Genomic DNA, 21,302 nt, shown 5'->3' with positions numbered 1-21,302 from the left:
TAATAGATAAGAACCTTCAAATGGAGTCGCAGGCAAACAAGACAGCCAGAGTGCGCTTTGGTTGCGCTTGTTACGTCGGATACTTTCGATCCTACCGAAGGATTTGCGCTCCCTGGTAGTAAGCAGCACAGTGATGGGCAGACTGGACTATTGCAATTCCTTGTATTTAGGGGCCCCTCAGTACATCTTTCAGGGTTTGCAAAGAGTCCAGTCTGCCATGGCAAAACTGGTGCTGAACCTGCGGCGTAATTCGTCTTCTACTCATGCCCTGAGAGAGCTCCACTGGTTACCAATCAAGGAAAGGGTCCTTTTTAAATCCCTCTGTTTGGTGTACAGAGCAATACACGAGTTGGGTTCAGTCCCATTACAGGAAAGGTTTGCCTGGTATTTCCCTCGGAGACAGCTTCGTTCCTCTAGCGCCAGTCTGCTGGTAATTCCGAGATTTAAACGCTCCAGGCTGGGGGGGAGGGCCTTCAGTGTGGTCGGTGCTCAGCTGTGGAATGAGTTACCACAGAGGATTAGACAGATTGACTCTCTAACTGAATTCAGAAAGAGCCTAAAAACGTGGCTCTTCCCGAAAGCTTGATCCTCCATGCTCTCTCTTTCTGATTCCTCACCATGATGTCTGTGTGTTCCTATATCTGAGCACCAGGATACCTGTAGGGTGACAGCAGCGCTATATAAGCACTATTACAATTACAATCACTCATGACATCACTGATGACATCTTCAATGACATCACTGATGACATCACCGATGACATCATCCAGTGAAAGTGTGTTTTTCTGAAAATTAAATATGTTAATATATGTATATCTCAAGGTCGATGGAAGAATAAATGGGTATATAAGTGTCTAAATGAATGATTTTTAAAAAAAAAAATTGATTGCATAACTGACTGATTAAGTGTATCTTAGTGAATACATGGCTTAGTGAGTAATGTTTAAATATGTAAATATCTGAATCAGTCTCTCACTTTGTGTATAAGTGGCTGCATGGGTTGGTGAGTAGCTACATGAGTGTCTATATAGTTTATTAGTTGGTTTTCTGAGTATCAGTATGAGTGTCTGAGTGTCTGTATGGTTCGGTGGGGGGTATTACCTAGTGCATAGATGCATGAATGAGTGACTCACTGTTTGTATGTGTTGAAGACAGCATGTGTGCAGGAATGTATGGATGGATGAGTGTGTGTATGGGTGTGTTAGTGAGTGAATGACTGTCTCAATAGTGTCTTTATGAGTAACTACATATGTTTTAAACTAGTATATGTGACTATTGGTGTATTTAAGTGAGTATAGGTGAGAGTGAGAGATTGGAAGAGTTCCTGTATGACTAAGTATGTGTTTCTATAAGTGATTATTTAAAAGACTAAGTATGTGTAAGTTTCTGTAGAAGTAAGTGTGCTGGAGTGTGTATAACTGTATATGCAAGTAAATAGATGTTTGATTCTTTATTAGCATGAGTGACTATGTGTGTGAGTAAATCTATGGATGAGTGGTGTTGTGTAACAGGATGTATAGGTGTATGAGTACATATGATGAGTGAGTACATGTATGAATGACTGTATAGGACTGTTGGTGAATGAGTGGATGTGTATGTGGATCTTAGAATTACTGAATAGGTTGTTGTAACTGGTATTGGTATGTCCATTGTTTTGAAAATTTTAGTTTCTATTTTTGAATGTGTGTATCAAAGATTATATTAGGGTGAGAGGAGGTCTGCCACTCCATCACAAGGATGATGTCATCAGTGATGTCATCAGGGATGTCATTTGAGATGTCATCAGTGATGTCATCAGTGATGTCACTGACCATGTCATGAGTGATTTAATATGTGACGTCATCAGCAGTGCATTGCGAGTGCGCGAGTTATAGTTAGCTGAGCTAACTATACGGGGGAATTTCAATGGTTTTGTACGAGTGAAAAGTGCAGCTAACTATAACGCCCCTGAAACCTTTGTTTTTTTCAGGGAATTTCTAAGGTTTTTTAAATGCTAATTCCTAACTATAACGTGCCTGAAACCTATGGTTTTTTCAGTGAATTTCAAAGGTTTTTTAAATGCTAATTTCTAACTATGCCTACAGAGATAGGACATGTGAAGAAAGAAGAAAAAACGCACAGAAAGAAAAAAGGAAATGCAAAAAGAAGCAACAGAAGTCCTCAAAGACGAAGAAAAGTGCAGGAAGAAGGATAACGTGCAGAAAGAACAAACAGAAGAGCAGAAAGAAGCCTTGTTGCAAAATCATCCTGTACCCTCAACTTTTTCAGACAGATACTGGAGGTAACTGAGTCTGACTAACCAGTCCTAGAGCCAGTGCTATGATAAAAGACACTTAGAATACAGTGACAACACCTACATACACTAGGGAACACTATGCGTTGGGGTCCCCCTGTGATTAGCATGACCTCCTCTGTCAGCCCCTAGTATATAATTGGGCAGGGGGATTAAAACTGCCTCGTAAAACGCACCACAGGGCGTGTTTGCACACGTCACCTCAGGCCCCATCCTCTCCCTTTCCCACTGTGTAAACACGCCCTGTGGCCGTTTTAAGTTGGGAGATTAAGTCCCCTTGAATCCTGAGGGTCCCTAGGGTCCAACTAGCCCACTAGGTACCTCCAGTAAGCTCCACGGAGCTGCATTGCAGAGAGATGTAAAAAGGGGCACGGCCTATACCACCTCTCTGCAACGCAGCGCAGTGGCACTTACTGGAAGCCCCTGGTGGGCTAGTTGGGCACCAGGGTCCCTCCGGATTGAGGGTGAATTATTTCCCCAGCTTAAAACGCACCACAGGGCATGTTTGCAAAGGTCACCTCAGGCCCCGTCCCCTCCCTTCACCACTGTGTAAACACGCCCTGTGGCCGTTTTTAGTTGGGAGATTAAGTTCATTTGAATCCTGAGGGTCCCTAGGGTCCAACTAGCCAACTAGGCACCTCCAGTAAGCACCACAGAGCTGCATTGCAGAGAGGTGTAAAAAGTGGCACAGCCTGGACCACCTCTCTGCAATGCAGCTCAGTGGCGCTTACTGGAAGCACCTGGTGGGCTAGTTAGCCCCCAGGGGCCCTCAGGATTGAAGGGGAATTATTTCCCCAACTTAAAACGCGCCATAGGGCGTGTTTGCACACGTCACCTCAGGCCCCGTCCCCTTCCTTCCCCACTGTGTAAACACGCCCTGTGGCCGTTTTTTAAGTTGGGAGATTAAGTCCCCTTGAATCCTGAGGATCCCTAAGGGCAAAATAGCCCACTAGGTACGTCCAGTAAGCGCCATTGCAGAGAGGTGTAAAAAGGGGCACGGCCTGCACCACCTCTCTGCAATGCAGAGTAGTGACACTTACTGGAAGCACCTGGTGGGCTAGTTGGCCCCCAGGGTCCCTCAGGATTGAAAGGGAATTATTTCCCCAACTTAAAACGCGCCACAGGGCGTGTTTGCACACGTCACCTCAGGCCCCGTCCCCTCCCTTCACCACTGTGTAAACGCACCCTGTGGCCGTTCTAAGTTGAGAGATTAAGTCCCCTTGAATCCTAAGGGTCCCTAGGGTCAAACTAGCGCACTAGGTACCTCCAGTAAGCGCCACAGAGCTGCGTTGCATAGAGGTGTAAAAAGGGGCATGGCCTCAGAACACCTGTCTGCAACGCAGCTCCCTGGCGCACACTGGAGATACCTGTTGGGCTAGTTGGCCCTCAGGGACCCTCAGTATTAAAGGGGAATTAATTCCCCAACTTACAACTGGCCAGGGGGCGCGTTTGCAGAGTGCTGCAAGGAGGGGGCATGGCCTCCAGCGCGATGCCGGTCTTTTATTTATTTCATTTATTTAAGAAGGAGGGCTGTGTGGCCCCCCTTCTTTTTCTAATTTACTGGCCCTGGGGACCCCATCCCCCAGGGCCTGCACCCTATTTTTTTTTGTTGAAAAAAATTAATGTGGCCCTCCCAAGGCCTTAAACGGCCCGGGGACCCCAACCCCCGGGTCATGGGCTTTTTTTTATTTAAATTCTTTAGGAGAGGGCTGCGTTGCCCCCCTCCTAGGGCCACTTATGGTTCCGGGGACCCCATCCCCCGGGGCCGGCCTTTGTTTTTTATTATTTTAAAAATACATATATTTATAGAAAAACCTAGGACATGCTGGACAAACCGTATGTACCTATCACCATGACGATTTGCGTGATATTCTTTAAAAGGCGACTATGCATAGAATGAATCCACATGGAATGTATTTACACCGCTAGTGAAGCTCTGACGTGTCTGATGCCCTACCGTGCCTAATCCCGGCGCCCCCGCCGGTGGGTACTCTCCAAGTAGACACCCTTGTCGTTTATTTATACAAACATGGGTAGCTATTGACGGGCACATTTAATATACACGCACACCAAGCCATTCAAAGGGGATTCGACAAAAATTCGACCAACCTATGCAAGAAACCCCCCTCACGGTTAATAAAAAACACATCCACCGCCGGATGTGTAATACTTTTTATTTTACTCTCTGGAAAGGAGACGAACCTCACTTGAGAGTCACAGCGTGCTCCTGGCTGAGCCCAATGCTGTGTTACACCCACCAGTGCCCGCCGATTGCCTCACACCTCTGTGTTGTATTCCACCAGCTAGTGCGTATGCTATGACACTCTCTAGCCCATGTGCACTGTAACACCACCCCGTGAATATGTCATGTCACACTTGCCTTCGCACGGGTTATATTGCCCCATCTAACGTGCCTTCCTCGAAGTGTATGTTATAACGCACAGCGCTATGCCATACATATTACAATCTGGGATCCATATCTTTGTCACAGTGCATATCCAACGTTACACTCCCCAGCACATATTTTATATTACAACTTTAGAGACTAGTTATGTTACACAACACTGCCCTGTGCATATTACACTCCAAGGCGCATATCGCATAGCACGCGCATGTGCCTGTGCTATCTCGCGCTCTCCAATGAATCTGTCATTGCGCACAATGTATTGCATATTATATTTCACGCCCCGGTTCATCTTATATCACACTTTTTGGTGTATAGTTTATACCATATACTACATCAAGGGCCATATGTAGGAGCCTAATACCGGTCGGTAACGGCCGATTTTCGGTAAATATACCGTTACCGACCGGTATTTAGGCTTTTGCTATGTAGGGGGATCATTTCAGGATTCGGTAATTTACCGAATCGGTAAAATTACCGAATCGGTAATTTTACCGATTCGGTAAATACCGAATCCTGAAATGAGATGTAGAGGGAGTGTGTCGTGGGTGTGGGGATTCGTTATTTACCTTAACAAAAAGGGGGGGACAAGTGGGCTATTAAAGGTCCTACATACATGCCCATAATAATCAAAACAAAAGAGAGTATGTAGTTCCTTATAAGAGTCTTAAGCAGAAAGGGAGCCAGGAAAACTATTACTATGGACATCGTCCACTGGTATTACAGGGGGAAAGGGAAATTCCCTTATTTGGAACTAGGGCCCTCACACACCCAGCCAGCTAGGTGTCATGCTTCATCATTGGGCCGGCTCCTCGTCGGGTCGGCGCTGCAATACCCGACGGGCACCCAATATGGGGCTCTTTGGCGGAGATCTTTTGTTCCACGCCGTATGGTGTAGTGGGGGTGAGGGGCCCAGTGTGAGTAAATGTGGTGAATAAGTGTGTGCAGTGATTAAAACAGGTAAGGGAATCCAATAAGAGACCTTTATTCAAAAAGGTTCCCTGCCTAATTAAAATGAAGGTCGAGTGGCGTATGTGTGACTGTGATAGAGAGGGATATATACGCTCTACTCGTAGCTATGTAGGTCAACATGTTTCTTGCCTTGCTCGTCAGGAGGATCGACTGGCAATTCTTCTGGACCAAGTCACATACATCTGCACATCGTGGCGAGGTGGGTACACCTACCTCTTAAATAATCAGGCTGTGGGAGATGTAACCACAGCGACGGTGGACGACCTATAGAAGAGCAACAATAAATACTCAAAAACAAAAAGGCATTGATCGGTGTAAACATAGTAACAGAAATGACTCTCTCAGCACTGCCATTGCTTGGTGTATAATAATGATGACCCTTGGTAAGAACATTCATGCTTCACATTGTTGCAATACTAGAGTGCGAATGTTTCTTGAAATGCTTACAGCGAGTTGTTAGTACAAAACTTAAAAACAGGACTCAAACTAGTTGTGAGGAAAGTGGTGCGTGGACTCACCTACAATTGTAGGAATCAGACCTCAGCAGTTGCCGGTGGAGCAACGGACACCTATGATGTAGTGTCCTATGGGGACAAAATAGATGAAAAATTCACCAATTGGAAGCGGACACGAAGAGAAAGGAAAATACCTGTGGTGAAACAACAAATGAGGGAGGGTGGAAGGGGAGGCAGCTTGATGAAAGTGAACCTCCACCGGCAACTGCTGAGGTCTGATTCCTACAATTGTAGGTGAGTCCACGCACCACTTTCCTCACGACTAGTTTGAGTCCTGTTTTTAAGTTTTGTACTAACAACTCGCTGTAAGCATTTCAAGAAACATTGGCACTCTAGTATTGCAACAATGTGAAGCATGAATGTTCTTACCAAGGGTCATCATTATTATACACCAAGCAATGGCAGTGCTGAGAGAGTCATTTCTGTTACTATGTTTACACCGACCAATGCCTTTTTGTTTTTGAGTATTTATTGTTGCTCTTCTATAGGTCGTCCACCGTCGCTGTGGTTACATCTCCCACAGCCTGATTATTTAAGAGGTAGGTGTACCCACCTCGCCACGATGTGCAGATGTATGTGACTTGGTCCTGAAGAATTGCCAGTCGATCCTCCTGACGAGCAAGGCAAGAAACATGTTGACCTACATAGCTACGAGTAGAGCGTATATATCCCTCTCTATCACAGTCACACATACGCCACTCGACCTTCATTTTAATTAGGCAGGGAACCTTTATGAATAAAGTTCTCTTATTGGATTCCCTTACCTGTTTTAATCACTGCACACACTTATTCACCACATTTACTCACACTGGGCCCCTCACCCCCACTACACCACACGGCGTGGAACAAAAGATCTCCGCCAAAGAGCCCCATATTGGGTGCCCGTCGGGTATTGCAGCGCCGACCCGACGAGGAGCAGGCCCAATGATGAAGCATGACACCTAGCTGGCTGGGTGTGTGAGGGCCCTAGTTCCAAATAAGGGAATTTCCCTTTCCCCCTGTAATACCAGTTGACGACGTCCATAGTAATAGTTTTCCTGGCTCCCTTTCTGCTTAAGACTCTTATAAGGAACTACATACTCTCTTTTGTTTTGATTATTATGGGCATGTATGTAGGAACTTTAATAGCCCACTTGTTCCCCCTTTTTGTTAAAGTAATATGCACGGGCAACCCCCGTGGGACTTCATCAGGTTACCAAAGATGCAAATTGCCTCTTTTGGCCCATTGTTTTTAATCAATATGTATAAAATGTATATATATTTTTTAACACTCTTTGATGTAGTATTCACCTTGGTCTGCCTACACATTGAGTGGCATTCTTTCTTAGTCGTGGTTTTAGTGGCCTGTGAATTTTTGAATGCTAGGAACAGCATATAGTTTTGTTTGTTCTCTTTCTGTCACCTCAAACAAGTTTAGCGAGCAGCAGTTTACAACCACTACAGTGTATTCACCTAATTCTGTTATTCAATACCTTGTTCATTGGGTAACCATGCAACTTCTATTTTCTTTAGTTGCCCTTCTACCATTCCTCTTTGGGTAATCCCCCTTTTTCTACACTTAGCGCCATACCAATGACACTGCAGGACTAACTATATTGATACCCCGAGAGAGCGTTACACCATTTCAAGATGGTCGACATGGTTACCCCCGTGTTTGAGCCGATGTTGTACTGATCCACAGACGAGATTTTTTTGCAGTTTCCCACTGGAGCCCGGCCCCGCCTACATTCGAGAGCCGGCAGTTCTTTAGGCACACACTGAAGCTGTCTCTAGCCACCTGGTCTCACCGGCGGAGGGTTAGGTCTCAATGATGGAATCCCCGTTGTCCAGGTGAGCGTTAGTTCATGCACGAGCGGCCCTTGCCGCCGGTTGCCATGTCACTGAGGTTCCTACTTTGGGTGAAGAGACGGCGAATATGGCAGTAATCAAGTGCCTTATACTAGTATTTACCACAAGTACGAGCCGGTTAATCAAGGAGAATATTCTTCCCCCCCTCCACACTGTGGTGTCCCTTGACTAGTTTTTTACAGAGTCCGTGAAGGTTCTTCGGGTTCCGACAAGGTTGGGGCTCGTGCTTGTTTATTCCCAGGTCCTGGAGGTTCACTTTCATCAAGCTGCCTCCCCTTCCACCCTCCCTCATTTGTTGTTTCACCACAGGTATTTTCCTTTCTCTTCGTGTCCGCTTCCAATTGGTGAATTTTTCATCTATTTTGTCCCCATAGGACACTACATCATAGGTGTCCGTTGCTCCACCGGCAACTGCTGAGGTCTGATTCCTACAATTGTAGGTGAGTCCACGCACCACTTTCCTCACGACTAGTTTGAGTCCTGTTTTTAAGTTTTGTACTAACAACTCGCTGTAAGCATTTCAAGAAACATTGGCACTCTAGTATTGCAACAATGTGAAGCATGAATGTTCTTACCAAGGGTCATCATTATTATACACCAAGCAATGGCAGTGCTGAGAGAGTCATTTCTGTTACTATGTTTACACCGACCAATGCCTTTTTGTTTTTGAGTATTTATTGTTGCTCTTCTATAGGTCGTCCACCATCGCTGTGGTTACATCTCCCACAGCCTGATTATTTAAGAGGTAGGTGTACCCACCTCGCCACGATGTGCAGATGTATGTGACTTGGTCCTGAAGAATTGCCAGTCCATCCTCCTGACGAGCAAGGCAAGAAACATGTTGACCTACATAGCTACGAGTAGAGCGTATATATCCCTCTCTATCACAGTCACACATACGCCACTCGACCTTCATTTTAATTAGGCAGGGAACCTTTTTGAATAAAGGTCTCTTATTGGATTCCCTTACCTGTTTTAATCACTGCACACACTTATTCACCACATTTACTCACACTGGGCCCCTCACCCCCACTACACCATACGGTGTGGAACAAAAGATCTCCGCCAAAGAGCCCCATATTGGGTGCCCGTCGGGTATTGCAGCGCCGACCCGACGAGGAGCAGGCCCAATGATGAAGCATGACACCTAGCTGGCTGGGTGTGTGAGGGCCCTAGTTCCAAATAAGGGAATTTCCCTTTCCCCCTGTAATACCAGTGGACGACGTCCATAGTAATAGTTTTCCTGGCTCCCTTTCTGCTTAAGACTCTTATAAGGAACTACATACTCTCTTTTGTTTTGATTTGTTATTTACCACCAACTAAAAGTTGGTGGTAAATGACGAATAGGTGTAAAAAAGCATTTTTGTGCACTTTGAAGTGTGCAATGTGGCAGACATACATGCCCTTAGGGCATGTATGTGCGCCACATGTGCACACATGGACGAATCAGGGGTGCAACAGGGTGTCAATGTGACACCCTGCCACCCATGATGATGCCTCCCCCATTACCGAATCGGTATTTACCGATTCGGTAATGGCAACTGGCTTCCCATTCATTCCTATGGGCCTCCAGGCCCATAGGAATGAATGGGAAGCCAGTTGCCATTACCGAATCGGTAAATACCGATTCTAAAATACCGACACTTACTGATTCGGTATTTTTTTACCTACATTACATTTACCGATTCATAAATACCGAATCGGTAAAATTCGGTATTTAAGAATCGGTAAATGTAATTTACCTACATATGGCCCCTAGTTTTCATTTTCAATCGTGCTCTCAGGACTATGTTCTATATAACACTGTGTCCACCTACCCTTTTCACGGGCATTACATTTTGCGATGGGGGTGGAAGATCAGGGGGTGTTTCTGCCAAGTGAGCCCGGAGTCACAGTCACAAACGTCCTCTCGTTAATGAATAAAAGTGAGATTATGCTGCATACTTGTTCATATTTTAAGTAGTTCGCACAGACACACATTTTAAAAACAATAAAGTTCCTAAAACCCACCTTCTCTGAACAGTTAGCTTGCTGCCCCATCCACCTCCTCCCTATCCTCTGTTGTCTGAATCCATGGACTAGCCTCCTCCCTCCTGCCATGCATGGTCTGATGTGCTGACACTGCCCTCCATTTAGCATGATGTACCAGTCCACTTCTCCTGCCCTCCATTGCCCAATTCTATGGCCCATCATTGACCTCCTGCTTAGCCTCTGTGCTTAGCTTGCTGCCCCATTTCTTCTTCCCCCTGTCCTCCGATGTCTTTGTGCATGCCCCTGCTCCATCCTTTTTGCCCACTATGTTCCAAGGACCTGCCACTCCTATCTACTTTGAGTGTTCTGTTGAGCTGCCACTCCCCTCCCACCTGCCTAGCATTGTCAGATGACTGTAACCTGTCCCTGCCACCTCCACCCTGCCTGTCCACATGCCATGCCCCTATCCCATTCCTCCATGGTCCATTTCACTGCCACACCCTTCTGCCCTCCCTGATCTGTTGTGCTGCAACTGCTCCTCCTGCCTGCCCCGCGTGGTCTGTTGTGAGGCCCCTTCCCCTGAACTCTCTTGTCTGTGCCCAGGTCCTGACCCTCCCTTCTATCCTCCATGGTCCTTTGTGCATGCCCCTGCACCCTCCTTCTTGCCCATCATAGCCATTGTGCTGCCACTAACCCTCCCGCTTGCCATGCATGGTCTTCTGTGCTGCCATGGCCCCTCCCACCTTCCCTGTGTGGTCAGCTAGCTGCCCCTGACCCCCTCCCACCTTCCCGCCATGGTCTGTGTGTATGCCACCATAGTCTCATTGTTGCTCTCCATGGTGTGTCTTGTTTCTAGTGCCCATCCTGCCTGACCTCCATGGTCATCTTGCTGCTCCTGCCCTGCCACCTTGCCCCCAGCCCTCTGTTTCCATGTGCAGACCCCTATTCCCTCCCTCCTGGCTTGTCTGTTCCATTGTAATGCCCCTGATCCGTCCCTCCTGCCCTTTATGGTCTGTTATGCTGTAGCCTTCTCTCCTGTCTGTCCATTAGGGTCAGCTAGCTACCATTGCCTCTTTCCCATCTGTTCTCTGTTGTCCATGTGCATGGTCCGGTCCCCTCCCTATTGCTTTCTATGGATTGTTGTGCTGCACTCCCGTCCCGCATGCGCTGTGTGGTGTATTGTGCTGCTGCAAACCCTGATGCCTGCCCTGTAGGGTCAGTTTGGTGCACCTCTCCATGTCCATCCTGTCCTCTGTTATCCGAGTCCATGTCCCTACCCCAATTCCTCCTGCCTACCATGATTCAATGTACCATACTTGCGAACATTTTGAACTTGGTAAGAGGGAGATTTTGAAAAAAAACTGGGGTATTGATTTTCCCCTTTGAGTTACATTGAAAAAGAGGAGATTATAGACAGGAGACAGATCAAATAAAGCCCATTTGAGCTTAAAAACATTGGACGTTTCCTGGCTGAAACGGGTCTGTTGGCATGTATGGTTGTACTACCACTGCCTCTTCCTTCTGCCCACAATGGTCTATTATATTGCCACAGCCTCTCTTGCCAGTCCTGTATTGTTTGTTTGTTGCCCCTGCCCCCCTTTCCACTGCCCTCCATAGTCTGTTGTGCTGCCACTGCCCTTCCTGCCTGCCCAGTGTGGTCAAATTGTTGCCTCTGCACTCTCCTACCTGCCTTCAATGTTCAGAGTCCATGCCCCTGGCCTCCGCCTCTCAACAGTATCCCAATGAACAACTAGATTGCTAACATTCTATATTTATTACAAAAGTGTGGAACGCCTGACGTCATCTTGATGTAATCAAAACTGTAATACCTAGAGTATTTCCTTTAGAAATTACATATATGAGAGGGTCTTATTTGCATCAAAATTATGGTTAGTGCTCTAAAAAACTAAAATGAGGACATATTTTCTGAGTTTTCAAATAGCGACAAAGAACTTTCCAATCCTTTTCAATTCTTTGTAATCTTTATGTTTTTTTATCCAGTTGACCACTTGATTAAATGTTGCACCTTGGCGAGAGGATGTGGTGTTACTTCCAGAGCTGCAGACTTTGCAACTGGGGAACCAGGTTGGAGTTTCTGCTTCAGCTCAACATTCTGTGATTGTGGTCAAATCACTTAATCTCCCCATGTCTACAACCAAAATGAATTTGATCTTGTGTGATGTAACCAATGCTCATGTAAAGCATTCCAATACCTGACAAGTCTGCACTATATAAAACTGCAAATACACAAAAAATAATTGTTTTGCACACTTCTGTCATTGGGCTACATGTGGGCTACATCTGGGTGATATTTGTGCTGCATTTAGGCTCTTTTGTGTCTGGTGGCCATCTTGGTAGATTTATTTGTTATGAAGTTTCCTAATTTCCTCATTTACTGCAGTCTCCTCAGTAGGAAATGCTTTCAGTTTTTTACTTTGATTCCATCAAGAAGGCATTCAGATGTGTCACACATTTGCCATAAATTCTGAATGTTAGCACTCTAGTTGCTCATTAGATCACTGTAGTAAAGCTACTGCTCACCACGGAAGTCTGCTGCTGGTATTAAAAGGGCATGTTTCAGTCTGCATGTCAGAATTTGTTTATGAAATAGAAGAGGATTTGAGAAGTCAAAATGTGCCCTAATTTTTCTTTCTGCAGAACTAATCATAATTTCTATGGCAAAATGAACCCCCTCATTTTGTTCCTTTTTAAATTAAATGTTTTAAGTGTTACCACTTTATTCCATTCAAGATGGCTTCAGGTGTGCCATACTTTTGTCATAAGTAAGACTGTTAGCGCTCTAGTTGTTCGTTAGAGCACTCTGGGACATTCTGTCATTGGGCTATACTTGGGCTACATCTGGGTGATATTTGGGCTACATTTGGGCTCTTTTGTCTCTGGTGGCCATTTTGGGAGACTTATTTGTTATGATGTTTCCTAATTTCCTCATTTACTGCAGTCTCCTCAGTAGGAAATACTTTAAGTTTTTTACTTTGATTCCATCAAGGAGGCATTCAGATGTGTCACACATTTGCCACAAATTCAGAATGTTAGCAGTCTAGTTGCTTATTAGATCACTGTAGTAAAGCTACTGCTCACCAGGGAAGTCTGCTGCTGGTATTGAAAGTGCATGTTTCAGTCTTAATGAAATAGAAGAGGATTTGAGAAGTCACTCAAAATGTGCCCTAATTTTTCATTCTGCAGCACTAATCATACTTTCTATGGCAAAATGAACCCCCTACTTTTGTTCCTTTTTAAATTAAATGTTTTAAGAATTATCACTTTATTCCAACCAAGATGGCTTCAGGTGTGCCATACGTTTGTCATAAGTAGGACTGTTAGCGCTCTAGTTGTTCTTTAGAACACTCTGGGAAGCTGCAGTAGAACACAAAGGAATCAACTGACAGTCTCTGCCCTTTTTGGATGTACATGTTTTACTGAGAATGTCAGACTTCATTCTCACATGACTGAGAAAGATAATGTGAATTTACAGAAAATATGCTTTCAGTTAGCCTATAGATCATCTTCCAAACCTCTGTGGGAAAAGCATGAGAAAATAGTTTTCTCTCAAACATGATTCATGATATCACAGCAGAAGGCTTTTTCACATGGTAAAATCACCTTAGAACACACAACAATTCCTAAAATGAGTATGGTACCATCAACAAATGATTTATAATGTAACTAAAGTCTTACAACCTTCTATTAACTGCAATGCTTTTTAATGAGGTGCTATCATGTATATTGGTCCCAAGATGGCTGCCCACACTTCTTGGATGAAGTGCTGACAGCCAATCAGATCTCACGATGAGTTGTGTGGTTAGGCTCCGCCCAGATATATATGTGATTTTACTTTTGATTTTCTCAGGAACTACTGAACGGATTTACACCATTTAAGCAAAAGGCACATGCCTGACCTGAGGACTACCTCTTGGCCAAATTTCAAGTAATTCTGTTCAGCCGTTCGGGCTGTACCTTCGACTAAAGGTCCTATGGGAAAATGCATGGGGAAAACGCGTTTTGGGACCCCCCTTTTTTCTCAGCCCCCGCTTGACGAATCACCCCGAGACTTTCAGGGTATGAGCTGAGCGGAGCGCCCCATTAGTTTTGAAAATTTCACGAAAATAAGTCAACCGGTGCCAAAGTTATTCAAATTGAATTTTCAGATTTCCTATGGGAACTCGGTCCTAACTATAACTATCTACTTGCGACCGCCAGTAGATAATATATATATATATATTACCTATTGGCAGTCGCCAGTAGGTAGTTATAGTTAGGACCTATTTTCCATAGGAAATCTGCAACATTCTATTTGGAATAACGTTGGCGCCGATTGACGAATCTTCGCAAAACTTTCCAAACTTTTGGCCAGCTCCGGTCCGCTCCTATCCTGAAAATATCACGGTGATTCATAAAGCGGGGGCTCAGAAAAAAGGGGGGTCCCAAAACGTGTTTTCCCCATGCATTTTCCCATAGGACCTGTTGACGCAGCTACAGCCCCGAACTGCTGAACGGAAATACACCAAATTTGGCAAAGAGGTAGTCCTCAGTTCAGACTCGTACCTTTTGCTTAAATGGTATAAATCCGTTTAGCAGTTCCAGAGAAAATTAGAGTTAAAAAGATAGATATCTCTGGGCGGAGCCTAACCACACATCTCATCGTAAGATCTGATTGGCTGTCAGTACTTCATCCAAGAAGTGTTGGCAGCCATCTTGGGACCAATATACATGATAGCACCTCATTAAAAAGCATTGCAGTTAATAAAAGGTTTTAAGACTTTAGTTACATTTAAAACATTTGTTGATAGTACCATACTCATTTTAGGATTAGGAATTGTGGTGTGTTCTAAGGTGATTTTGCCATGGGAAAAAGCCTTCTGCTGTGATATCATGAATCATGTTTGAGAGAAGACTGTTTTCTCATGCTTTTCCCGCAGAGTTTTGGAAGGTGATCTATAAGCTAAACTGAGAGCATATTTTCTGTAAATTCACATTATCTTTCTCAGTCATGTGAGAATGAAGTCTGACATTCTCAGTAAAACATTTACATCCAACAAGGACAGAGACTGTCAGTTGATTCCTTTGTGTTCTACTGCAGCTTCCCAGAGTGTTTCAAAGAACAACTAGAGCGCTAACAGTCGTACTTATGACAAACGTATTGTACACCTGAAGCCATCCTGATTGGAATAAAGTGGTAACTCTTAAAACATTTAATTTAAAAAGGAACAAAATGAGGGGGTTCATTTTGCCATACAAAGTATGATTAGTACTGCAGAAAGAAAAACTTAGGGCACATTTTGAGTGACTTCTCAAATCCTCTTCTATTTCATTAAAAAATTCTGACATGCAGACCGAAACATGCACTTTCAATACCAGCAGCAGACTTCCGTGGTGAGCAGCAGCTTTACTAACGTGATCTCATAAGCAACTAGAGTGCTAACATTCTGAATTCATGGCAAATGTGTGACACATCTGAATGCCTTCTTGATGGAATCAAAGTAAAAAACTGAAAGTATTTCCTACTAAGGAGACTGTAGTAAATGAGGAAATTAGGAAACTTCATAACAAATAAATCTCCCAAAATGGCCACTAGAGACAAAAGAACCCAAATGTAGCCCAAATATCACCCAGATGTAGCCCAAGTATAGCCCAATGACAGAATGTCCCAGAGTGTTCTAACGAACAACTAGAGCCCTAACAGTCTTACTTATGACAAAAGTATGGCACACCTGAAGCCATCTTGATTGGAATAAAGTGGTAACACTTAAAACATTTAATTTACAAAGGAACAAAATGAGGGGGTTCATTTTGCCATAGAAATTATGATTAGTGCTGCAGAAAGAAAAATTAGGGCACATTTTGACTTCTCAAATCCTCTTATATTTCATAAAGAAATGTTGACATGCAGACTGAAACATGCACTTTGAATACCAGCAGCAGACTTCCCTGTTGAGCACTAGCTTTTCTACAATGATATAATGAGCAACTAGAGTGCTAACATTCAGAATTTATGGCAAATGTGTGACACATCTGAATGCCTTCTTGATGGAACCAAAATAAAATACTGAAAGTATTTCTTACTGAGGAGACTGCAGTAAATGAGGATATTAGGAAACTTCATAACAAATAAATCTCCCAAGATGGCCACCAGAGACAAAAGAGCCCAAATGTAGCCCAAATATCACCCAGATGTAGCCCACATATAGCCCAATGACAATTTGTGTATTTGCGGTTTTATATAGTGCAGACTTATCAGGTATTGGAGTGCTTTACATGAGCATTGGTTACATCACACAAGATCAAATTCATTTTGGTTGTAGACATGGGGAGATTAAGTGATTTGACCACAATCACAGAATGTTGAGCTGAAGCAGAAACTCCAACCTGGTTCCCCAGTTGCAAAGTCTGCAGCTCTGGAAGTAACACCACATCCTCTCCCCTAGGTGCAACATTTAATCAAGTGGTCAACTGGATAAAAAAACATAAAGATTACAAATAATTTAAAAGTTCTTTGTCGCTATTTGAAAACTCAGAAAATATGTCCTCATTTTAGGTTTTTAGAGCACCAACCATAATTGTGATGCAAATAAGACCCTCTCATGTATGTAATTTCAAAAGGAAATGCTCTAGGTATTACAGTTTTGATTACATCAAGATGACGTCAGGCGTTCCACACTTTTGTAATAAATATAGAATGTTAGCAATCTAGTTGTTCATTGGGATACTGTTGAGAGGCAGAGGCCAGGGGCACGGACTCTGAAAATTGAAGGCAGGTAGGAGAGTGCAGAGGCAACAATTTGACCACACTGGGCAGGCAGGAAGGGCAGTGGCAGCACAACAGACTATAGAGGGCAGTGGAAAGGGGGGCAGGGGCAACAAACCAACAATACAGGACTGGCAAGAGAGACTGTGGCAATATAATAGACCATTGTTGGCAGAAGGAAGAGGCAGTGGTAGTACAACCATGCATACCAACAGACCCGTTTCAGCCAGGAAACGTCCAATGTTTTTAAGCTCAAATGGGCTTTATTTGATCTGTCTCCTGTCTACAATCTCCTGTTTTTCATTGCAACTCAAAGGGGAAAATCAATACCCCAGTCTTTTTTCAAAATCTCCCTCTTACCAAGTTCAAAATGTTCGCAAGTATGGTACATTGGATCATGGAAAGCAGGAGGAATTGGGGTAGGAATATGGACTCGGATAACAGAGGACAGGAGGGACATGGAGAGGTGCACCAAACTGACCCTACAGGGCAGGCATCAGGGTTTGCAGCAGCACAATACACCACACAGGGCATGCGGGACGGGAGTGCAGCACAACAATCCATAGAAAGCAATAGTGAGGGGACAGGACCATGCACATGGACAACAGAGAACAGAGGGGAAAGAGGCAATGGTAGCTAGCTGACCATAATAGACAGACAGGAGAGAAAGCTGCAGCATAACAGACCATAATGGGCAGGAGGGACCGATCAGGGGTATTACAATGGAACAGACAAGCCAGGAGCGAGGGAATAGGGGTCAGCACATGGAAACAGGGGGCTGGGGGTAAGGGGGCAGGGAGGAGCAGCAAGATGACCATGGAGGTCAGGCAATATGGGCACTAGAAACAAGACACTCCATGGAGACCAACAATGAGAGTATGATGGCATACACACAGACCATGGAGGAAAGGTGGGAGGGGGTCAGGGGCAGCTAGCTGACCACACAGGGAGCGTGGGAGGGGCCATGGCAGCACAGAAGACCTCGCATGGCAAGCGGGAGGGTTAGTGGCAGCACAATGGCTATGATGGGCAAGAAGGAGGGTGCAGGGGCAAGCACCAAGGACCCTGGAGGATAGAAGGGCGGGTCAGGATCTAGGCACAGACAAGAGAGTTCAGGGGAAGGGGTCTCACAACAGACCGCGCAGGGCAGGCAGGAGGAGCAGTTGCAGCACAACAGACCAGGGAGGGCAGACGTTTGTGGCAGTAAAATGGACCATGGAGGACAGGAGGAAGGGGATAGGGGCATGGCATGTGGACAGGCAGGGTGGAGGTGGCAGGGACAGGTTACAATTATCTGACAATGCTAGGCAGGTGGGAGGGGAGTGGCAGCTCAACAGAACACTCAGAGTAGATAGGAGTGGCATGTCCATGGAACATGGTGGGCAAAAAGGATGGAGCAGGGGCACGCACAAAGACATCGGAGGACAGGGGTAAGGAGAATAGGGGCAGCAAGCTAAGCACAGAGGCTAAGCAGGAGGTCAATGATGGGCCATAGAATTGTTCAATGGAGGGCAGGAGGAGTGGACTGGTACATCTTGCTAAATGGAGGGAGGAGGCTAGTCCATGGATTCAGACAACAGAGGATAGGGAGGAGGTGGATGGGGCAGCAAGCTAACTGTTCAGAGAAGGTGGGTATTAGGAACTTTATTGTTTTTAAAATATGTGTCTGTGCGAACTACTTAAAATATGAACAAGTATGCAGCATAATCTCAGTTATATTCAGGAAGAAGAGGACGTTTGTGACTGTGACTCCAGGCTCACTTGGCAGAAACACCCCCTGACCCTCCACCCCCCATCGCAAAATGTAATGCCCGTGAAAAGGGTAGGTGAACGCAGTGTTATATAGAACATAGTCCTGAGAGGCACGATTGAAAATGAAAACTAGATATAGTATATGGTATAAACTATGCACAAAAAAGTGTGATATAAAATGAACTGGGCGTGAAATATAATATGCAATACATTGTGCGCAATGACAGATTCATTGGAGAGCGCGAGATAGCACAGGCACTAGCGCGTGCTATGCGATATGCGCCTTGGAGTTTAATAAGCACAGGGCAGTGTTGGTTAACCTAACTAGTCTCTAAAGTTGTAATATAAAATATGTGCTGGGGAGTGTAACGTTGCATATGCACTGTGACAAAGATATGGATCCCAGATTGTAATATGTATGGCATAGCGCTGTGCGTTATAACATAGGCATCGAGGAAGGCACGTTAGATGGGGCAATATAACCTGTGCGAAGGCAAGTGTGGCATGACATATTCACGGGGTGGTGTTAGAGTGCACATGGGCTAGAGAGTGTCATAGCATGCGCACTAGCTGGTGGAATACAACACAGAGGTGTGTGGCACTCGCCGGGCACTGGTGGATGTAACACAGCATTGGGCTCAGCCAGGAGCACGCTGTGACTCTCAAGTGAAGTTCGTCTCCTTTCCAGAGAGTAAAATAAAAAGTATTACACATCCAGCGGTGGATGTGGGTTTTATTAACCGTGAGGGGGGTTTCTTGCATAGTTTGGTAGAATTTTTGTCGAATCCCCTTTGAATGGCTTGGTGTGCTTGTGTATTAAATGTGCCCGTCAATAGCTACCCATGTTTGTTTAAATAAACGACAAGGGTGTCTACTTGGAGAGTACCCACCTGCGGGGGTGCCGGGATTAGGCACGGTAGGGCGTCAGACACGTCAGAGCTTCACTAGCGGTGTAAATACATTCCACGTGGATTCATTGTATGCATAGTCGCCTTTTAATGAATATCACACAAATCGTCATAGTGATAGGTACATACGGTTTGTCCAGCATGTCCTAGGTGTTTCTATAAATATATATTTTTTAAAATAATAAAAACAATGGCCGGCCCCGGGGGATGGGGTCTCTGGGGCCATAAGTGGCCTGAGGAGGGGGGCAACGCAGCCCCCTCTTAAAAAATCATTTTAAAAAAAGGCCCGGGGGTTTTGGGAGGGCCGAATGTATTTTTTTCAACAAAAAAAATTAGGGTGCAAGCCCTGGGGGATGGGGTCCCCAGGGCCAATAAATTAGAAAAAGAAGGGGGGCCACACAGCCCTCCTTCTTAAAAAAAGAAAATGAATAAAAGACCGGCATCGCGCCGGAGGCCACGCCCCCTCCTTGCAGCACTCTGCAAACGCGCCCCCTGGCCAGTTGTAAGTTGGGGAATTAATTCCCCTTCAATGCTGAGGGTCCCTGAGGGCCAACTAGCTCAACAGGTATCTCCAATGTGCGCCAGGGAGCTGCGTTGCAGACAGGTGTTCTGAGGCCACGCCCCTTTTTACACCTCTATGCAACGCAGCTCTGTGGCGCTTACTGGAGGTACCTAGTGGGCTAGTTTGACCCTAGGGACCCTTAGGATTCAAGGAGACTTAATCTCTCAACTTAGAACGGCCACAGGGCGCGTTTACACAGTGGTGAAGGGAGGGGACGGGGCCTGATGGGACATGTGCAAACACGCCCTGTGGCACATTTTAAGTTGGGGAAATAATTCCCTTTCAATCCTGAGGGACCCTGGGGGCCAACTAGCCCACCAGGTGCTTCCAGTAAGCGCCACTGCTCTGCATTGCAGAGAGGTGGTGCAGGCCGTGCCCCTTTTTACACCTCTCTGCAATGGCGCTTACTGGACGTACCTAGTGGGGTATTTTGCCCCTATGGACCCTCAGGATTCAAGGGGACTTAATATCCCAACTTAAAAAAGGGCCACAGGGCGTGTTTACACAGTGGGGAAGGGAGGGGACTGGGCCTGAGGTGACGTGTGCAAACACGCCCTATGGCGCGTTTTAAGTTAGGGAAAAATTCCCCTTCAATCCTGAGGGCCCCTGGGGGCTAACTAGCCCACCAGGAGCTTCCAGTAAGCGCCACTGAGCTGCGTTGCAGAGAGGTGGTGTAGGCCATGCCACTTTTTACACCTCTCTGCAATGCAGCTCTGTGGCGCTTACCGGAGGTACCTAGTGGGCTAGTTGGACCCTAGGGACCCTCAGGATTCAAATGAACTTAATCTCCCAACTAAAAACGGCCACAGGGCGTGTTTACACAGTGGTGAAGGGAGGGGACGGGGCCTGAGTTAACATGTGCAAACAAGCCCTGTGGCTCGTTTTAAGATGGGGAAATAATTCCCCTTCAATCCTGAGGGACCCTGGGGGCCAACTAGCCCACCAGGTGCTTCCAGTAAGCGCCACTGCGCTGCGTTGCAGAGAGGTGGTCTAGGCCGTGCCCCATTTTACGTCTCTCTGCAACGCAGCTCTGTGGCGCTTACTGGAGGTACCTAGTGGTCTAGTTGGACCCTAGGGACCCTCAGGATTCAAGGGGACTTAATCTCCCAACTTAAAACGACCACAGGGCGTGTTTACACAGTGGGGAAGGGAGGGGACGGGGCCTGAGGTGACGTGTGCAAATACGCCCTGCGGTGCGTTTTAAGAGGTAGTTTTAACCCCCTGCCCAATTATATACTAGAGGCGCACAGAGGAGGTCATGCTAATCACAGGGGGACCCCAACGCATAGTGTTCCCTAGTGTATGTAGGTGTTT

The sequence above is a fragment of the Triturus cristatus genome, chromosome 4_1 (genome assembly GCF_964204655.1).
Source record: "Triturus cristatus chromosome 4_1, aTriCri1.1, whole genome shotgun sequence".
In the NCBI taxonomy this organism is placed as follows: domain Eukaryota; kingdom Metazoa; phylum Chordata; class Amphibia; order Caudata; family Salamandridae; genus Triturus; species Triturus cristatus.
This window is presented reverse-complemented; position numbering follows the sequence as displayed.